The sequence below is a fragment of the Dermochelys coriacea genome, chromosome 5 (assembly GCF_009764565.3).
Source record: "Dermochelys coriacea isolate rDerCor1 chromosome 5, rDerCor1.pri.v4, whole genome shotgun sequence".
NCBI classification, from domain to species: domain Eukaryota; kingdom Metazoa; phylum Chordata; order Testudines; family Dermochelyidae; genus Dermochelys; species Dermochelys coriacea.
The window spans coordinates 91833910-91853194 of record NC_050072.1 but is presented as its reverse complement, the minus strand read 5'-3'; the positions used below and the strand labels follow the sequence as shown (position 1 = coordinate 91853194).

Here is a 19285-nt window from a genome sequence, read left to right as displayed (position 1 = left end):
GGGAACTAGCCCCCTTCCCTTCATGGCCAGGCTGCTCTCCTCGCGCGCGCTCCAACCGAGGCACTGGGTGCGGCGAGGAGCGAGGCAAGCAGGAGCCCGGCCCGGGACCGAGGCAGTCCCCGCAGGGATGCGCTCCCGCCGCGGGGGGCGGGGCGGCGCGGCGCGGCGGCCCCGAGACTTGCTCACCTTTCTCCGCCGCTTGCAGCGCGCCGCGGCCCGGCCCGGCCCGGCCCGCTCGCTCCCGGGGGCCCGGCCCGGCCCGGCCGGCCGCACCTTCCCGGCTCTCAGCAACGTCCCCGCGGCCCGGAGGAAGGGGCGGCGGCGGCTGGCGGGGCTGGCGGCGCGGCGGCCAGAGCAGGAAGCAGGGCGAGGCGAGCCTGCCAATGAACGGCGAGGGAGCCGAGCGCTCCCAGGCAGGTTGGGCAGCTCCCTCCGCCCCTCCGGGCACCAGCCGGCTCCACGCCCACGCTGCTGCCCCCCTGGCCGGGCCCCGCGCGCGGGTCTGTGGCACCCTCGCGGGGCGGAGACAGCGGCCAGGGCTCGCCCCCGCGCGCCCGCTGCAGAGGCAGCCCCCGTGCCACAGCCGCCACCTCCCACCCCGTTGCCCCAGCCGAGGGGAGCCGTGCAGACGTTGAGGCCCGGCCACATCTTCACCAACCCGGCCACCTAGTAGCAGGCAATAGGAGGAAACCTTCCCCTCTGCCCCCTAGCACCACCACAAGGCCAGAGCAGGACCTCGGCCCTACCAACAGCAGAGATGGGAACTGGCCGCTCAACCCACCCACCTCACCTGGAACTGGACCTACCCAGTCATGCATCAGCTAAATAAATAATAAAGCAAATACTGTATGACTGAGCAAAATGGCAAGCAGTGGCGAGTGAGAACATGTCACGCTTTCAACTGACATCAAGCTAGAAATAGTTTAAAAACTTGACAATGCCATGATGTTAGCCTCAGCCACGTAGCAGTAGGATAGGGTATCAGGAAATCAGCCATCATTGATATTTGGAAAAGCCAGGGAAAAAATAAAGCAATTTTCAAAAGACGCCAAAGACGGTGGAGCAGTAAAAAGCCGGTGTATTTACTCAAAGCTGCTGATTTTGATAGGGCAATGCAGCTGTGATTTGCAAGAGCGAGATCAAAAGGCACTACTATAGCCGGTGTGATAGTAACAAAAAAGGCCAAGTAATCTACTGAGAAATGTATCCAGACAAAGGTGAGGACAATTTTAAAGCAAGCAAGAGTGGCATGGAATACAGCGGCTGGGGATGCTCGGAGTCTATGACAGCTGACTCGAATGCCACTGGTGAATTTCAAAACACTTTCAAATCATTTATTGAACAGCACGAACTTACCCAGGACTGAGTGTTTAACTGTGACGAGTTGGGCTGATACTCGCACCTGCTTCTAAACAAGACTCTGGTAGATAGTTCAGTAAAACAGGCAAAGAATTTCAAATCCAGTAAAGATCGGGTCACAATGATGGCTTCCTTTGGTGTTCGTTCACAAAAGTCTGCTTTGCAGACATCACTATATCAGCTCTACCTGTCCGTTACTACAGCCAGCGCAGTGCTTGGATGGATAAAGGCATTTTTACCAACTGTTTTTTAAAAAAAAAAAAAAAAACTTTGTCCCACTTGTAAAGACTACCTTATGTCAAAATCTTTACCTAGCTGAGCTGTGCTACTGATCAATAATGCTCCATCTCACCCTGCCATTGAAAATCTATTGACAGAAGCATTTGGCATTTGTTTTTGCCACCAAACATCACAAATGGTTCAGCCAATGGACCAAGGCATTCTGGCAGACATGAAACATGGATACAAGTGAAACCTCTTATGGCAATTATTACTGGGATCAATGCAATTTGAATCTTACGGATTTTTGTAAACAGCTGACAATCAAAGATGCTGTCAGCAAAGATGCTGGCATGTGTGCAAGTCCTGGAGTGAGACTGGCTTTGAGTCTTTGAGATGCTAGTGGAATAAACTTTGGCCATGTATTGATAACACTGAACCTGATAATTGATTTCCATCTGATCATTGTTTTCCCAATCAACTAAATTTTTCTGAAGAGCGACATCTTTTGGATATCACCACAGAGGAACAGGAAGGAATGGCTAAACGCAGATAAATATGAGCATGCACATCCTATTCTTAGCGACCATGAGATAATTGAATTGGTACGTGAAACAGCACAGAGAAATGGACAGTGACGTTGATAGTGACAAGAAGGAGCGGGAGAAACACCAAGGAGATCCCACACATACAAGCAGAAGAGTACTTCGCTGCCTGTTCAAGAGATTGAAGACAACAGCCTGAAGTCACACCAATGAACCTAATGATGGTTCAAGAGCTTTGCACCTTAGCAGCAAAAAAGCCTTTTAGCAACCTCAAGCAGAGTACCACTGAAGATTTTTTCAAGTCTGCATAATTTATCCTGTAGTACTTAAGCAGGAAAGTTAAGTTTGGATACTTATTTTTAATTGTCATTATAAAGACTACTGCTGGTATGTTTTACTGCAGCTTTTTTTTTTAGTGCTATTTGAATGGACATTAAAATCAGTGGGCTTCTGGGTTGGCATTTTTTTTTCCATGGATAACAAACACTAAAAAGAAGAAAGAAGATTACTTAAAATTGAAATACAGTACTGTGTTAAACGTAAACTACTAAAAAAAATAGAGAGTTTAAAAAAAGATTTAACAAAATAAGGAAACTATTTCTGTGCTTGTTTTGTTTAAATTAAGATGATTAAAAGCAGCATTTTTCTTCTACATAGTAAAGTTTCAAAGCTGTATTAAGTCTATGTTCAGTTGTAAACTTTTGAAAGAACAACGATAACATTTTGTTCGAGTTACAAACATTTCAGAATTATGAACAACCTCCATTCCCAAGGTGTTTGTAAATCTGAGGTTCTACTGTAGTTTTATCTTTGGATGCCCTGGGGGCAGGGTCCAGAAAGGGAGGCCCTGTGGGAGGTTTCGCAAGGTGATCTCAACCTATTTTGTGCTCTGCCCCACATGCCAGGTCCCAATGCCACTCACTCAAATTTGGTTGAAGCCACCCCACCATCTTCATAGTGGAGCAGACGGGCCAAACATGAGTAGCACTGTGACCCTGTGCCCTAGCTTATAATGCCTGGAGCGGGGAGCTGGGCCCAGCCACCACAGGACAGAAGCTGCCACTGTTGGGTAGTTTTGTTTTGTTTGTTTGATTTCATTTTACAAGTTATTTTTCACAAATGCAAAAGAACACGAAATAAAATGAAAAACAAGGGGTCTATCTATTTACCTTCCAAAGTGATACAGACCCTGTGCAGTAGCCCTGGGTGTTTCACCATATTACCCCACCAAGTCTCCAATATCACTTCCTTTATCAATCTCTGAGTTCTCCAGTCGCTCAAGTCCCACCACTTTATCTGTAAACAATATTTCTTTTGAATATTGTGGCCACTGTACAGATGTGAGGTCAATTATATCAAATTCATGTTTTAAACATTCACATTTATCCCTGTTAAGTCACCAGCCAGCCCTATACTATAGCCTGTGTCAAGGTTCCTTCCCCACTCTGAATTCTAGGGTACAGATGTGGGGACCTGCATGAAAAACCCCCTAAGCTTATTTTTACCAGCTTAGGTTAAAACTTCCCCAAGGTACAAACTATTTTACCTTTTGCCCTTGGACTTTATTGCTGCCACCACCAAGTGCCTAACAAATATATAACAGAGAAAGAGCCCGCTTGGAAACGTCTTTTCCCCCCAAAATCCTCCCAAACCCTACAACCCCTTTCCTGGTAAGGGTTGATAAAAATCCTCGCCAATTTGCAGAGATGAACACAGACCCAAACCCTTGGATCTTAAGAACAATGAAAAAGCAATCAGGTTCTTAAAAGAAGAATTTTAATTGAAGAAAAAAAAATAAAAGAATCATCTCTGTAAAATCAGGATGGTAAATACCTTACAGGGTAATCAGATTCAAAACATAGAGAATCCCTCTAGGCAAAACCTTAAGTTACAAAAAGACACAAAAACAGGAATATATATTCCATTCAGCACAGCTTATTTTATCAGCCATTTAAACAAAACAGAATCTAACCCATATCTAGCTAGATTACTTACTAAGTTCTAAGACTCCATTCCTTTTCTGTTCCCGGCAAAAGCATCACATAGACAGAGAGAACCTTTGTTTTTCCCCCGCTCCAGCTTTGAAAGTATCTTGTCTCCTCATTGGTCATTTTGGTCAGGTGCCAGCGAGGTTATCCTAGCTTTTTAACCCTTTACAGGTGAAACGGTTTTTCCTCTGGCCAGGAGGGATTTTAAAGGTATTATCCTTCCCTTTATATTTATGACACACACCCCCAAATCACAGATAGGGTGAAACGCTGGCTGTGATTTTTTCCTGGAGCTCTAGGAGAAAACAGAGTTAATAAGACACATGCATCTCTAAATATACTATCAAGTATATAAAGACTAACAATATTTTTCACATCTCAAGGACGATTTTAACCAGTTGATTCTGGGAAACTTTCACGGGAGAGTGCATCAGCCACTTTGTTAGAAGCTCTTGAGATGTTTTGGATGTCGAAATCAAAATCTTGGAGAGCTAAACTCCACCGAATAAGTTTTTTGTTATTTCCCGTGGTGGTATGAAACCACTGAAGCGCATCATGGTCGGTTTGCAGGTGGAAACGCCGTCCCCAAACATATGAGCGTAGCTTTTCTAGAGTATAGACAGTGTCGTAACATTCTTTTTCACTGACTGACCAGTTGCTTTCCCTCTCAGACAACTTCTTGCTGAGAAACACTACAGGGTGGAATTCTTGATCCAGTCCTTCCTGAATTAAAACTACTCCCACACCAAGCTCGGACACATCTGTGGTTACTAGGAACTGTTTGTCAAAGTCTGGGGCCCTTAGTACAGGGTCAGACATGAGTGTCGCTTTAAGCTGGTTAAAGGACTTCTGATGCTCTTCGGTCCACTGAACGGCATTTGGCTGTTTCTTTTTGGTTAGGTCTGTCAGTGGGGCGGCAATTTGACTGTATTGTGGTACAAATCCCCTGTAATAACCGGCCAAGCCTAAGAAGGATTGGACCTGTTTCTTTGACTTTGGGACAGGCCACTTTGGATAGCATCCACTTTGGCCTGTAGGGGGTTGATAGTTCCTCGACCCACCTGGTGTCCAAGGTAAGTCACTCTGTTTAGGCCTATTTGACACTTCTTAGCCTTAACCGTTAGTCCTGCCTCCCTTATGCGCTCGAAGACTTTTTGTAGATGTTCCAGGTGTTCTGCCCAGGAATCTGAAAATATGGCCACATCATCAAGGTAGGCGACTGCATATTCTCCTAATCCGCTAGGAGATCATCTACAAGTCTTTGGAAGGTGGCGGGTGCATTCCACAGCCCGAAAGGGAGCACATTAAATTCATACAGCCCAACATGTGTGGTGAAGGCTGACCTTTCCTTGGCGGATTCATCTAGCGGTACCTGCCAGTAACCCTTGGTTAAGTCCAAGGCAGAGATGAACTGGGCTCGTCCCAGTTTCTCTAATAGTTCATCTGTGCATGGCATTGGATAGTTGTCTGGGCGAGTTACAGCATTTAGCTTATGGTAGTCCATGCAAAAACGTATCTCCCCATCTGGTTTGGGAACTAGAACCACTGGACATGCCCATGCACTGCCAGAGGGGCAGATTACACCCATCTGTAGCATATCCTGGATCACCCATTCTATAGCAGTTTTAGCTTGAGGAGACACCCAGTAAGGTTAGACTTTAATTGGGTGAGCATTACCTGTGTCAATGGAGTGGTATGCCCGTTCAGTCAGTCCTGGGATGGCTGAGAACGTCGGCGCATAGCTAGTGCACAGATCCTTGATCTGCTGTCGCTGCATACACCCAAGGGTCATGGAGAGGTTCACCTCTTCCACGCCACCAGCACTTTTCCCTTCATAGTAGACACCTTCAGGCCACTCAGCGTCATCTCCTCCCTGGGCTGTAAACTGATAAACCTTTAATTCTCTGGAATAAAAGGGCTTTAGAGAATTAATATGGTACACCTTAGGCTTTCAGTTGGAGGTGGGGAATGCTATGAGATAATTAACAGCTCCCAGGCGCTACGGGACCGTGAATGGCCCTTCCAACGACACTTCCATTTTATGGGCCTGGTGCGCCTTTAAGACCGTGACCTGGTCTCCTACTTTGAAGGAACGCTCTCTGGCATGTTTATCATACCAGGCTTTTTGCTCTTTTTGAGCATCCTGTAGATTTTCTTTAGCAAGGGCTAAAGAGGTTTGGAGGGTGTTTTGTAGGTTGGTTACAAAGTCCAGAATGTTAGTTCCTGGAGAAGGTGTAAACCCCTCCCATTGCTGCTTCACTAACTGTACTGGCCCCTTAACCTCACGGCCATATACCAGTTCAAATGGTGAAAACCCTAAACTGGGATGTGGTACAGCTCTGTAGGCAAAGAGCAACTGCTGCAACACTAGGTCCCAATCATTGGAGTGCTCATTTACATATCATGGCCCCCAAAATCCCACTAAATTTCTCCACCAGGCCATTTGTTTGATGATGGTAAGGGGTGGCAATCAAGTGATTCACCCCATGAGCTTCCCATAGGCTTTCCATAGTTCCTGTCAGGAAATTAGTTCCTGCATCTGTGAGGATGTCGGAGGGCCAACCTACCCTGGCAAAAATGTCTGCTAGTGCCTGGCACGCACTTTTAGCCCTGGTGTTGCTTAGAGCTACTGCTTCCAGCCATCGGGTGGCAAAATCCATGAAAGTCAGTATGTACTGCTTTCCTCTGGGTGTCTTTTTCGGAAAAGGACCGAGAATATCCACAGCTACTCGCTGAAATGGAACTTCAATGATGGGGAGTGGCTGGAGAGGGGCTTTGACCTGGTCTTGGGGTTTTCCCACTCCCACTCACAAGACCGGACATAGGTAGAAACATCTTTGCCCATTCCCTCCCAGTGGAATGACCTCCCCAAATGGTCTTTGGTCCTGTTCATCCCAGCGTGGCCACTAGGATGATCGTGGGCCAAGCTCAAGAGCTTTCCCCGGTACTTAGTTGGAACTACCAACTGTCTCTGAGGATGCCTGTCTTCCTGGTGTCCACCAGAAAGAGTTTCCTTGTATAAAAGTCCTCTTTCTACAACAAACCTGGATCGATTAGAAGAGCTGAGAAGTGGTGGGTTTCTCCGTGCTGCAGTCCAAACTCTCTGGAGTCTTTCATCTGCTTCCTGTTCGGTCTGGAACTGTTCCCTTGACGCTGGAGACATCGGTTCCTCATTGGATTGTGGACCTAGGCTTGGTCCCTCTGGAAGCGATGTAGGGGATGGGGCTGTTTCCATTGACTGTGAACCGCTCTCCGCTGGTGCACTGTGTTGGGGTTCTGGCTCTGGCTGAGCCTCTTGTGTAGGGTTATCGGCTGCTGCCGGTTCCAGTTCCGGGACTGGCTGTCTGGGTCTCTGGGACTGGATCCACTACTGCTGTTGCAGACGTTGGCCTGGGGTCCGGGTCCATCACCTCTGACCAGGTCCTGGTAAAAGTTTCCAGAACAGAGCTAGGCGGGATGGCTTGCTTAGCCTGGCTGCAGTTGACCATTCCCACCCTCTTGGCTAGCTTCACATGATTGGCCAAGTCTTCCTACAACAGCATGGGGATGGGATAATCATCACAGACTGCAAAAGTCCATGTTCCTGACCAGCCCTAGTACTGAACAAGCAATTTGGCTGTAGGCAAATTGAAAGAATTGGACTTGAAGGGTTGAATTGTCACTTGGATCTCTGGGTCGATTAAATTGGGGTCCACTAAGGAAGCATGGATAGCCGACACTTGTGCTCCACTGTCCCTCCACGCGGTGACCTTCTTCCCACCCACACTCACAGTTTCCTTCCGCTCCAAAGGTATCTGGGAGGTATCTGGTCCTGAGGACCTCTGGTGTGATTCTGGTGCTATGAACTGTAATCTGTTGGGGTTCTTGGGGCAGCTGGCCTTCACATGCCCCGGCTCGTTACATTTAAAACATCGTAGAGCTGACAGGGCACTGGGGTGAGGTGGGTTGCTGGAGAATGGTGTGGCAGGACGATAAGGTGTCTGGAGTATTCCTTAGTGTGCAGTTGGGGCCTTGGGCTGTCCCCAGTTGTAGGGTGTGGTCTGAGGGTGTCCCTTCTGGTATCCGCTCCAACTATGACCAGGGCTGTTCCTCTCTCCTCCCGTTTTGTTCTGGCTTGCCCCGCCTCTCTGGCGGTCTGGGACTGCTTGAATCGATCAGCATAAGAAGCAAGACTTTCTGCTGAGTCCATTTCCTTATCCCATAAGCACTGTTTTACTTCCTCCTTGGACATATTCAGGAATTGCTCCTGAGCTATCAATCACACATTCCGTCAAAGCTACTGACACCCCTTCCTTGGACTCATTTATCTAACAGATCCTTCATCTGGTTTAGATAAGCCACATTACTTAGTCCAGGCCCTCTCTTAAGGGTTCGAAATTTTTCTTTGTACTTTTCAGATGTAATTTGAAATTGCTTTAAAACCAAATCCTTGAACTTATTATAGTCAGAAGCCTCATCAATAGGCATCTTATTGAATATGTCCAGAGCTCTTCCAGTTAATTTTGTGACCAATGTGGTCATCTTGTGAGCTTCAGGAATTTTATGGAGTGTGCACAGTCTCTCAAAGGTGAGAAAATATTCAGCAATATCCCTGGATTCATCATACTGTGGACATAGTCACTCCCATTTGTGGATTGTTGGGGAAGGATTGTTAGGGTTATCCAGTAGATTCCGCTCAGCCCTTCCTTCTCCAACTCCAGTTCATGCTTCCTCTCTTTTTCCCTCTCCTTCATTTCTTTTTCCCTGGCCTCCATAGCTCTCCTGTGAGCAGCCTCTTGGTGTTTTTCTGCCTTTTTGCTGCCTCCACAGCTCTCCTGTGGGCAGCCTCTTGGTTTTTTTCGTCTCTCTCCTGCCTCCAGTTCTCTCCTGTGGGCAGCCTCTTTGGCTGTTTCTGTCTTGGGCTCTGTCATGTTTGCCTCTCTGTTTTTAACTAACTTTACACCCGAGAGTTAGAAATAAAACAAACAAAAATACTTGGCTTGGAAAATTTTGCTGTGCTGTAACATGACACCTATATTCTCTGATCGTGTCAGCCTACAGAAAAATCCTTTAAAAAAAACTAACACCTTTGTCTCCAAGCAAATAGACAGAAAACCCCTCTAGTTGCTCTTAGGTAAAAAACAACTTCAGTTCTGTGAAGACTTTTGAATTTTCCTGCAGGAGTTTAACTACCCTGTCTTTAGATAGAGAAAACTCCAGCTCACAAAAGACAATTCCCTTTTGACTCTGCTCTGGCCCCCAAGCAGAGACAAAAAATACTCTAACTGCTTTCAGCTTAAAACCTGCTTTCCAGCAACCCAAAAGGAAAAAATATATTTCCTTTTAAAAAAATCTGTGCTTCTCGTTCAAAAAAAATCTCAAATTGATCTCAAAATGATTTCAAGTTAATCCCATTGCTCTGCCACCATGTCAAGGTTCCTTCCCCATCTGAACTCTAGGATACAAATATGGGGACCTGCATAAAAAAAAACTCTAAGCTTATTTTTACCAGATTAGATTAAAACTTCCCCAAGGTACAAACTATTTTACCTTTTGCCCTTGGACTTTATTGCTGCCACCACCAAGTGTCTAACAAATATATAACCGAGAAAGAGCCCGCTTGGAAACGTCTTTCCCCCCAAAATCCTCCCAAACCCTACAATCCCTTTCCTGGGGAAGGCTTGATAAAAATCCTCACCAATTTGCATAGGTGAACACTGACCCAAACACTTGGATCTTAAGAACAATGAAAAAGCAATCAGGTTCTTAAAAGAAGAATTTTAATTGAAGAAAAAAAATAAAAGAATCACCTCTGTAAAATCAGGATGGTAAATACCTTACAGGCTAATCAGATTCAAAACATAGAGAATCCCTCTAGGCAAAACCTTAAGTTACAAAAAGACACAAAAACAGGAATATATATTCCATTCAGCACAGCTTATTTTATCAGCCATTTAAACAAAACAGAATCTAACCCATATCTAGCTAGATTACTTACTAAGTTCTAAGACTCCATTCCTTTTCTGTTCCCGGCAAAAGCATCACACAGACAGAGAGAACCTTTGTTTCTCCCCCGCTCCAGCTTTGAAAGTATCTTGTCTCCTCATTGGTCATTTTGGTCAGGTGCCAGCGAGGTTATCCTAGCTTCTTAACCCTTTACAGGTGAAACGGTTTTTCCTCTGGCCAGGAGGGATTTTAAAAGTATTTACCCTTCCCTTTATATTTATGACAGCCTGTATTTGTGTTCGTTTGACCCACATTTTTACTCCAACTAGCATAGACTGGAAAAGACAGAGGTGAAGATAACTAGCTGCTTAGGTCCACATTTTTGATACTGGCCACTGATTTTGAATGCCTCAGTATCTGGATGCCCAACTTGAGACACTCATGTATGAAAAGTTCAGTACTTAAAAAAAACAGAGGTTCCCATAATTAGAGGCCACTTTTTAAAAATTCACATTTCCTTTACAAATTTCCATATGGGTGCAGCTTATTATTTTGTTACTTAACATCTTGAATTAGTTCACACATTTTGAAAATTAATATGTAGTTATATCATATTTTCCATTACTTTGGAATTCACCCTTACTTCAAGTCTGTAAGCCATAGGAAAGGGGATCAGTTACTATGTTGTGCTAGTTATAAATGTTTTTCTTCATCCTGGACTCCTCTTTCAAACAGGGACAAAAGAAATAGAACAGCAGAGAGAAAGTAGTTTATCAAGGTACTGCAACACATCCTTTTACAGACAATGAGGTACATGGAAAAGTTTGAGGATTAGTGACAGAAGTAATTATTATTACTGAAATGCATTACGGAAATGCATCCGATGAAGTGAGCTGTAGCTCACGAAAGCTTATGCTCTAATAAATTTGTTAGTCTCTAAGGTGCCACAAGTACTCCTTTTCTTTTTGCGAATACAGACTAACACGGCTGCTACTCTGAAAGAAGTAATTATTGAGAGACAAAAAGAAAAGGAGTACTTGTGGCACCTTAGAGACTCACAAATTTATTTGAGCATAAGCTTTCATGAGCTACAGCTCACTTCATTGGATGCATTTTGAGAGACAAAATGTCCAATAATGGATTTTATGCAGAAGACTTAGTAAAAAGAATGCAATTTCTATCTGAACAAAGAGTAAAAACTTAACAAAAAAAAGCTTGTTCTGCAGCTCCTAGCATCAAAAAGTCTGACATTTGTTGGGAAGGAGGAGAATGATGTATCATCAAACCTTCTCATGCAGCCGCTTGTATTATCGCATAGCAACTAAAGCTACTGCAAACATGTTTGCACATGTGTAATTTTACTCATGTGAGTAATCCCATTGATGTCAATGGAAAAGTGTTTGCTGAATTGGGACCTAAATGTCCTGCATTACATTTTAAAAAGGAGGCATCAACCTGTGAAGAGGAAGCGCAATTTTGCTGTCTGAGTGAAGGGATCTCTGCTATCCTAGTCCTCCTGGCTCCTATTAGAAGTGGAGGTTAGGAGATCTCAGCTAGTCTGTCCCTCATCCAGTTTCCATTGTTTGGTTGTACCTAATATACAGATCTTCCTGTGTCTGTCTGTGCTGCTGCTCAGAGCTTTCCCAAGCAGTAGCAGAGCGAAACTAAAATGGCAAGTCTTATCTATTTTCTCAGTATTTTTCTAAGTGGGTGAGTTTTATCTTTAAATTTTGTTGGGCTGGGAGTTTTACTAGTTGATAGTGTCACTTAATTTTTTTAAGTATTTTAGAAATATTTTATGCTTAGGGTGGGCATATACTCTCAATCAATATAAATAAGTCTTGTCAGTTTCACTGTGGCCCACAGGATTCAGAACACCAGCAACCAAACTATTCAGATACTTGTCAATTTCATTTTGTAGCTGCTTAGGAAAACTATGAGGAACAGGAGAAGCATTGGAGCTTTCTGTCTACAGATTCAGGAACACAACACTGCATCAGTGTACATTTGGTAGGTTACCTTCACAATCAAAGGCTGTAAGCAATTATTTTTAAAATTCTTCAGAAAGTGATGTGTTAGGCTGTGGGCTCACTACAGAATGTTTCCTAGTTGCAATAGGGAGTGGGAGTGTTGCTTTTTCAAACACCAGTAGTAATAATTTATCATTAGCACCTATGTAGTGCTAGCATCTTCAAAGTGCTGTACAAAAGATGTCATAATTAGGATCCATTGACTGGATAATGTAATATATAATGCAAGTGTTTCTTAAATAAAGGGATATTCATGTTCTCTGCTTATATTCATAAAAGAGTGAAGTGGTTTCATGTAGTATGCAAAGCGATAACATGTATTTACAGTATGAAGGCACTGAGAGACTGTTTTAGTGAAGAGTTTCTTGGTCTTTGAATGCTGCAGTATGGTGCATCTGTAGTCAAAGAGATTTTTCATGATTTGCAATAGAAATTATGCATTAAAAGTTTTCCATACAGGTAACAAAATTGTACAAGCAACTTCCTTGCAAAAGTTAGGATCTTTTTTTTTTTAAAGCAACAACTGTTCTTCATTCTCAGGAAAAATTAGGAAAGAAAGCGTTTTCCAGACCTTGAACAAATGTGTTGATAGGGCTGAAATTAAGCCTGCCCTAAGAACAAAAACTGAACCTGATCTTAGAATATTAACGCAAAATCCTAGCTCTTCCACTTCTACACCATCAAAGCCAGACTGCCATTTTGTCAGCACAGTTGCACATATGTACAGTTTCATAGATTTTAAGGGCAGAAGTACTACTGTGATAATCTAGTCTGACCACTTGCATGACACAGTCCATAAGATTTCATGTGTTAATTCCTGCTTCAAGTTCAATAGCTGCGCTTGAACTAGAGCATATTGTTTGAATTAAAGCATCTTGCTTTAAACATTACCAGTAATGGAGAATTCACCACAACCCTTGGTAATATTTTCCAATGATTAATTACCCTTATAGTTTAAAAAAAAAAAGTGCCTTATTTCTAGTCTGAATTTTTTTAGCTTCAACTTCCAGACATTAGATCTTGTTATGCCTTTGTCTGATTGATTGAAGAGTCTTCTATTATGAAATTTCTTTTCCTTATGTAGGTACTTATAAGCTGATCAAGTCACCCCCTTAACTTTCTCTTTGATAAACTAAGCAGATTGAGTTCCATAAGTCTTTCACTTTAAGGTATGTTTTTGGATCCTTTAATCATTCTCACGGGTCTTCTCTGAACGGCCTCCAATTTTTGAACATCCTTCTTGAATTATGGACACCAGAACTGGACATATTATTTCAATAATGGTCATACAAGTGTCAAATACAGAGGTACAATAACTTCTCTACTCCTACCTGTTTATACATCCAAGGATTGCTTTAGTCCTTTTGATCACAGTGTTGCACTTACGATGTTCAGCAGGTTATCCACCATGACCTCCAAGTATTCCCATTGTCCCTTGTTTCCCAGGCTAGACAGTATTCTAAAGTATCACCTATGTTTTGTGTACATAGATTTATGATCTTATACTGAAAATACTTATTGTTTGCCTGCATCCAGTTAACCAATTAATCCAGATTGCTCTATATCAGTGACCTGTCCTCTTCATTATTTACCAATCCTCCAATCTTTATGTCATCTGCAAAGTTGTCAGCATTGAATACTAAATAGTGTCCAGCCAAGAACCAATTCCTGTGGGACGCCCCTAGAAACACAGCCACTCTTCAATGATCTTGTTCCTTAAAAGAGCAAGTAACTTTACAAGAATCCTGTTCTTTGAGGTACAATGTGCATTCACATCCATAACCCAAGGCAAAGTTATGTGTAAATTTTATTCCTATCATTCTTGACCTTTAAGATACATAATCTCCAAGTAAAAACTCTTATCAAATGTATTATTCACAAAGTTAAAGTTTGACCTACAGTATTTTATAATCAATATTATCTGATAAAGAAAGTTGTCTGGGGTGTAATGATCAAGGTTGTTCAGAGTTTTATTAATTTAGCACCTGATTAGCAATAAATTCATCAACCAAAAAAATGGATCCAATCCTGGCCCACTTACATCAATGAGAAAACTCTAATATTGTCTTCAAAAAGCACAGCATCAGACCCTGTATTTTGGTGCTGCTTTTGCAGACATTATTCCTAGAGCCAAACTAGCGTCATCCTTCCTCAATAGCCACTTTTCCCATATAAGTCACCAATTAATTATGATTGGGTTGAAGGGCAGCAGGGTATAGTTTACACTTTTATTCTATTTTAAAATTGTAAACATAATTTGCATATAAAATTGTAGATAGTTTTATTAGATCCCTTCCCTGTTCTTCCTATATTGCTTGTTATCTTAGGCCTCAATTCTGCAAAGACTATTACACATGCTTAACTTTAAGCACATGCACAAGTCTTTGCAGCTTTGGGGCCTTGGACTGTAAGCTCTCTGGACCTGGGACTACATCTTACTATGTTTCAGAGAAGCAGCCATGTTAGTCTGTATCCGCAAAAAGAAAAAGAGGACTTGTGGCACCTTAGAGACTAACAAATTTAGTTGAGCATAAGCTTCCGTGAGCTACAGCTCACTTCATTGGATGCAGCTGATGAAGTGAGCTGTAGCTCAGGAAAGCTTATCCTCAACTAAATTTGTTAGTCTCTAAGGTGCCACAAGTCCTCCTTCATCTTACTATGTGCGTGTGCAGTTTCTAGCACAAAGGGACCTCATTCCTGATTGAGGACTTTTAGGTGCTATTGCAATACAAATATAATAAACAAAAGTGTCAAGATATGTTCCAATAGTATATGAGCCAGGTTTCAGCTGGTGTAAGTCAGCTACACCGGCTGAGGATCTGTCAAAAACTTTACTTTATTGATATAAGAAAAACCTGTTGATTTTATCTATGCTAGATGAAGAAGGACAAAAATCACAGGTGAAAACCCAGCCCACTGAAGTCAATGCGAGTTTTACCATTGCTTTCAATGTGGACAGGTTTTCATGCCACATTTTTAAGATAATAAAAGAAAGAAGAAGGGGGAAAAAAATCAAAGACGATTAAAATGTATTACTTGCTGGCAACCCTTCTAACTTGTTTTACCTTAGCATTGTACTCTTCAACAGCATGTGTTTGTTTGGGAAAGCACAGGGAACACTGTGTTCTTTTAAAATTGTATTCTAAGCATCCTTTGGGGCCAGTAGGAACAGAGCTTCTAATGTTGTTAATGCTAATATGAAACACATCAGCAGGCTGGGCTAGAAAATCATGACAGTTTGCAATAAAAAGTGGACAGGTAATTGCTTATATGTGACCTCCACAGCATTAAACTGAGGCACATATGAGGGAGCCTCACTCTCAAACCTAGAGAGCACTGCCGTTGACAAAGGAGCCAAGGGTATACATGGAAACACTATGTAATCGGGTAGCGTGGCACGGGCTGTGCTGCAAGATGACTACATCCAGAGGTTTGTGTAAGCATGGTTGAGCACTTGTAATTCTCAGGAGCAGGACACCTGCAATTATATTCCATGTACAAATCAAAACCATGCACTTAAATTAGTGCAAGATTGTTAATATGCATCAGTAACTTATAGGACGTGGGGAACAAAATAACTGAATCAGTAATCAATCGATTGTTTCCCATTTCTTTCACATTGGTTAGAACATGATGCGTGATAATTGCAATATGTAGGAGATATATCAGGGAAGCCAGGGTGCATTCACATGGAAGTGCCAAAAGACAGCAGAGTGGTGATGGATTAAATAGTATTTTCTATTCAGAAGAGGCAGAGCAATTTCATTACATAAAAGCAAAGCTTTTACCAATGTTTATCACTTGCTGGGAACACACTGGCATTGAACATAAGCCTTTATTACACGAATTCTCAATGACACTTCTAGGACATATTGTAACTTTAACAAACATTAGGTATTGAGTATAATAAATGCCTCTGATGGATTTAGAGCTGCCAGTAATAATTTATGAATATCGTATCTTGACTGAGTTATTGCTGTTTACTGTCTGCATATATTGAGTTAATTCAGTGCCGGTTAGTCAGAAAATGCACCTAGGAAGAGGGAGGTGAATCCTTAGAGGCCCCTTTCTGCAAACACTTGAGGAACAATGCAGAACCATTTCCTTTTATATGCTGGCCCTGCTGGACCTGTCAGACAGGTTTTCCTGAGGAGAAACTCAGTCTCTGTGAGGGGAGGGGAAATCAAAAGCCTCAGGAGGTTTGAAGGACAGACATTCTTGAGAGATGGGAGCTAGACGGTTGGAGGGAACTGATTCCCTCAAGAGACTGCCAGAAATTGGAAATGTCTTGAGAAAGATTAGCCTCCATTTCAAGATAAATTTGTAAGTCGCTAAGTTGCCACAAGTACTCCTTTTCTTTTTTTTAAAAAAAAGGAGTACTTGTGGCACCTTAGAGACTAACAAATTTATTAGAGCATAAGCTTTCGTGAGCTACAGCTAATGCATCCGATGAAGTGAGCTGTAGCTCACGAAAGCTTATGCTCTAATAAATTTGTTAGTCTTTAAGATGCCACAAGTACTCCTTTTCTTTTTGCGAATACAGACTAACATGGCTGCTACTCTGAAACTTTTCTTTTTTGCGAATATAGACTAACACGGCTGCTACTCTGAAACCATTTTAAGATAGATATGCATGTAAACCTTTTGAGTTTTTTTTAAAGCCCGTTCTCTTGTGCTTTGCTATTCCTTCTGTTAAGATGAAGCAGTACTTTGCTTTAAGAAGACTGTTTAGCGTCACTGTATTCACTGCTGGTCACAACATCTGAAGGCAAGACTAGGAGGTACTGAGTCCAGTGAAACTAGTTGGGGGTAAGCACAGTTGGTATACAGGATACTATAGCCTAGCATTTGGTCTAAGAGTGGAAGAATCATGATTCACCTCATTTATGACCCTTACCTCATTTATTTTAGAAGTTGGAAGATTTGTAGTGAATGAGGCAGGGACTGCAGAAAGAGAACACATGGTCTCCTGTTTAGGACAGTTGAATGCCACCCTGGAAAACTGGATTCTATCCCTACACCAAACTTTTCACAGCTAGTCACTTCTACATGTAATTAATGAGAAAGAACCCGGAAGATCAATCTCTTGTTTCTCTAGTTTACAATCTCAAACATTCTTTATAACTTTCAGTCTACATTTTCTAGCTCTTGAACAGACTTTCTTTCCAGGATTAGTTGAAATTTCTTCAGTAACTTGGAGAAAATGGCTGAAGTCCTGTTTGTTTAAGGGTCCAATACAACTCCTGTTGAAGTTGATTGAGGTCCTTCCATCAGCTACCAAGGGAAGTGGATCAGACACTAAATCAGCTCATGTATGCTCTATTTTAATGATAAAGTAACTCCTCACTTCACGTCGTCCTGGTTAACATTGTTTCATTGTTACGTCGCTGATCTATTAGAGAACAAGCTCGTTTAAAGCTGCACAATGCTCCCTTTTAACACTGTTTGGCAGCCACCTGCTTTGTCCACTGCTTGCAGGAAGAGCAGCCCATTGGAGATAGCTGGTGGGGGCATGGAACCAAGGTAGGCTGGCAGCCCCCACATCAGCTTCCCTAAGTTCCCTGTGCGGCAGTCACCCAGCAGGCTATCAATTGCTGTGCAATTCAGGTGTCCCTCCCGCCCTGCTCTGTGCTGCTCCTGCCCTCTGCCTTGGAGCTGCTCCCAGGCGCCTCCTGCTTGCTGTGCAGGGAATGGGGGGAAGAGGGGTGCTGATGTCAGGGTGTCCCTCTCCCCCCGCTCCAGCCCCCTGCTCCTGTACCCCATCTCCACAGAGCAGGGCGGGGACATGACATGGCTCAGGATGGAGGGAGCTTGCTAGCAACAGCTGCTGTCCCTACTTGTTGATCTACTTAAAAAGGCAATGTACTTAGAGTGCAGTCAGAGTACTTAAAGGGGCAATGCATCTCTCTCTCTCTCTCTGACACACACACACATACAGTGTGTGTCTCTGTCTTACACACACACATGCACATCCCCCGGCACTTTGGAAGGTGGAGGGAGTGGTGCACTCCAGTGGGATAGGGTGAGTTCATCAGCATGGGTTCAGTTTCTGCAGGGAATGTTTGCAGCCACTATCATGTGTCTATTGTGACTCCTCCCTCCATTCGTGCTGCCTTGTAGAGTGTGAGGCTACATTAACAACAATGTGTTAACCCTTGTGGGCTCAGCCAAGTGCTAGTTCATCATTTAGCAGCAAGGCATTCCCTGGGAAATATTCTACCCTCTTCTAGCCTCTGACTCCACCACCTCAACCAAGCTTCACAATCATCATTGTTGTGTACAGTATTGTTTGTTTAAAACTTATTCTTTCTCTCTCTCTGTCTCTCTAATGTCTTTCATCTGGCGAAAAAAATTTCCCTGGAACCTAACTCCGCTCCCCCCCATTTACATTAATTTTTATGGGGAAATTGGATTTGCTTAACATCGTTTCGCTTAAAGTAGCATTTTTCAGGAACATAAGTACAACGTTAAGTGAGGAGTTACTGTAAAATGTGTTGCACTGATACAGGTATGCTACTCATATGAGGAAGATGGAACATTTAATTGAAAATCAAAGTGTTCATCTGGATCCAGGGGTTTGCAGAACACCTGTTAAAATATGCAATGTGCAGATATGGTTGCCGCTCCTTATGAAAAATGCATAATCTCTCTCTTTTTTTAGTCAAAAGACAGTTTTTTACTGACACAGCACAGGAAGAATTCTCATGCATGTCTCTGCTACTTACACTAGAGACTGCTGAAAAGTGAAGGTATTAAATCACCTAAAGAACAGTTAGACAAAAGGCAGGAAGCAGGATTCATGCCTCCCTGCAGTGAGAAATTTCTAACTTTTAAAACAATGTATCACTCCCTCTCCCAATCCAAATCTTTGTTTTGTGTAGTGTTCAGGTTGCTCAAGTGTAAATCCCACGAACACTAAAAATCAAGTCAATCATAGGTTTAATGTAAGTGTGACATGCAAGAAATTAATCTTTATTCCCTGGCCCCAGACACCTAACATGAGTCAGGATTTTAAAAGGTCAATACTAGTTGTGACGCTGGCAGCTCAAGCCAAGGTCCCTAAGCCTCACTGAACACCTGACAGATGCATAGCCAGAAACCACCCTGGCTCACCTGCGTATTAGCATTGTTAAAATAGATGTTACCTTTATAAGAATAGGTTTCAGAGTAGCAGCCGTGTTAGTCTGTATTCGCAAAAAGAAAAGGAGTACCCGTGGCA

General features: G+C 42.9%; 1 protein-coding gene across 4 annotated transcripts in view; it reads right to left on the bottom strand.

Moving 5' to 3' along the window:
• The window catches only part of GOLM1 (golgi membrane protein 1), a 102816-nt gene that overhangs the window by 63554 nt on the left and 19977 nt on the right, over positions 1 to 19285 (bottom strand). For 2 of the 4 annotated variants that reach the window (XM_038402291.2, XM_043515148.1), the window contains exon 1: positions 187 to 2796. The exons of the other annotated variants lie outside the window; for them this stretch is intronic. The gene's annotated coding sequence lies outside the window, so the exon portion shown is untranslated. Of the gene's footprint in view, positions 1 to 186; positions 2797 to 19285 lie in introns of those variants that run through there. 4 annotated transcript variants of the gene reach the window in all.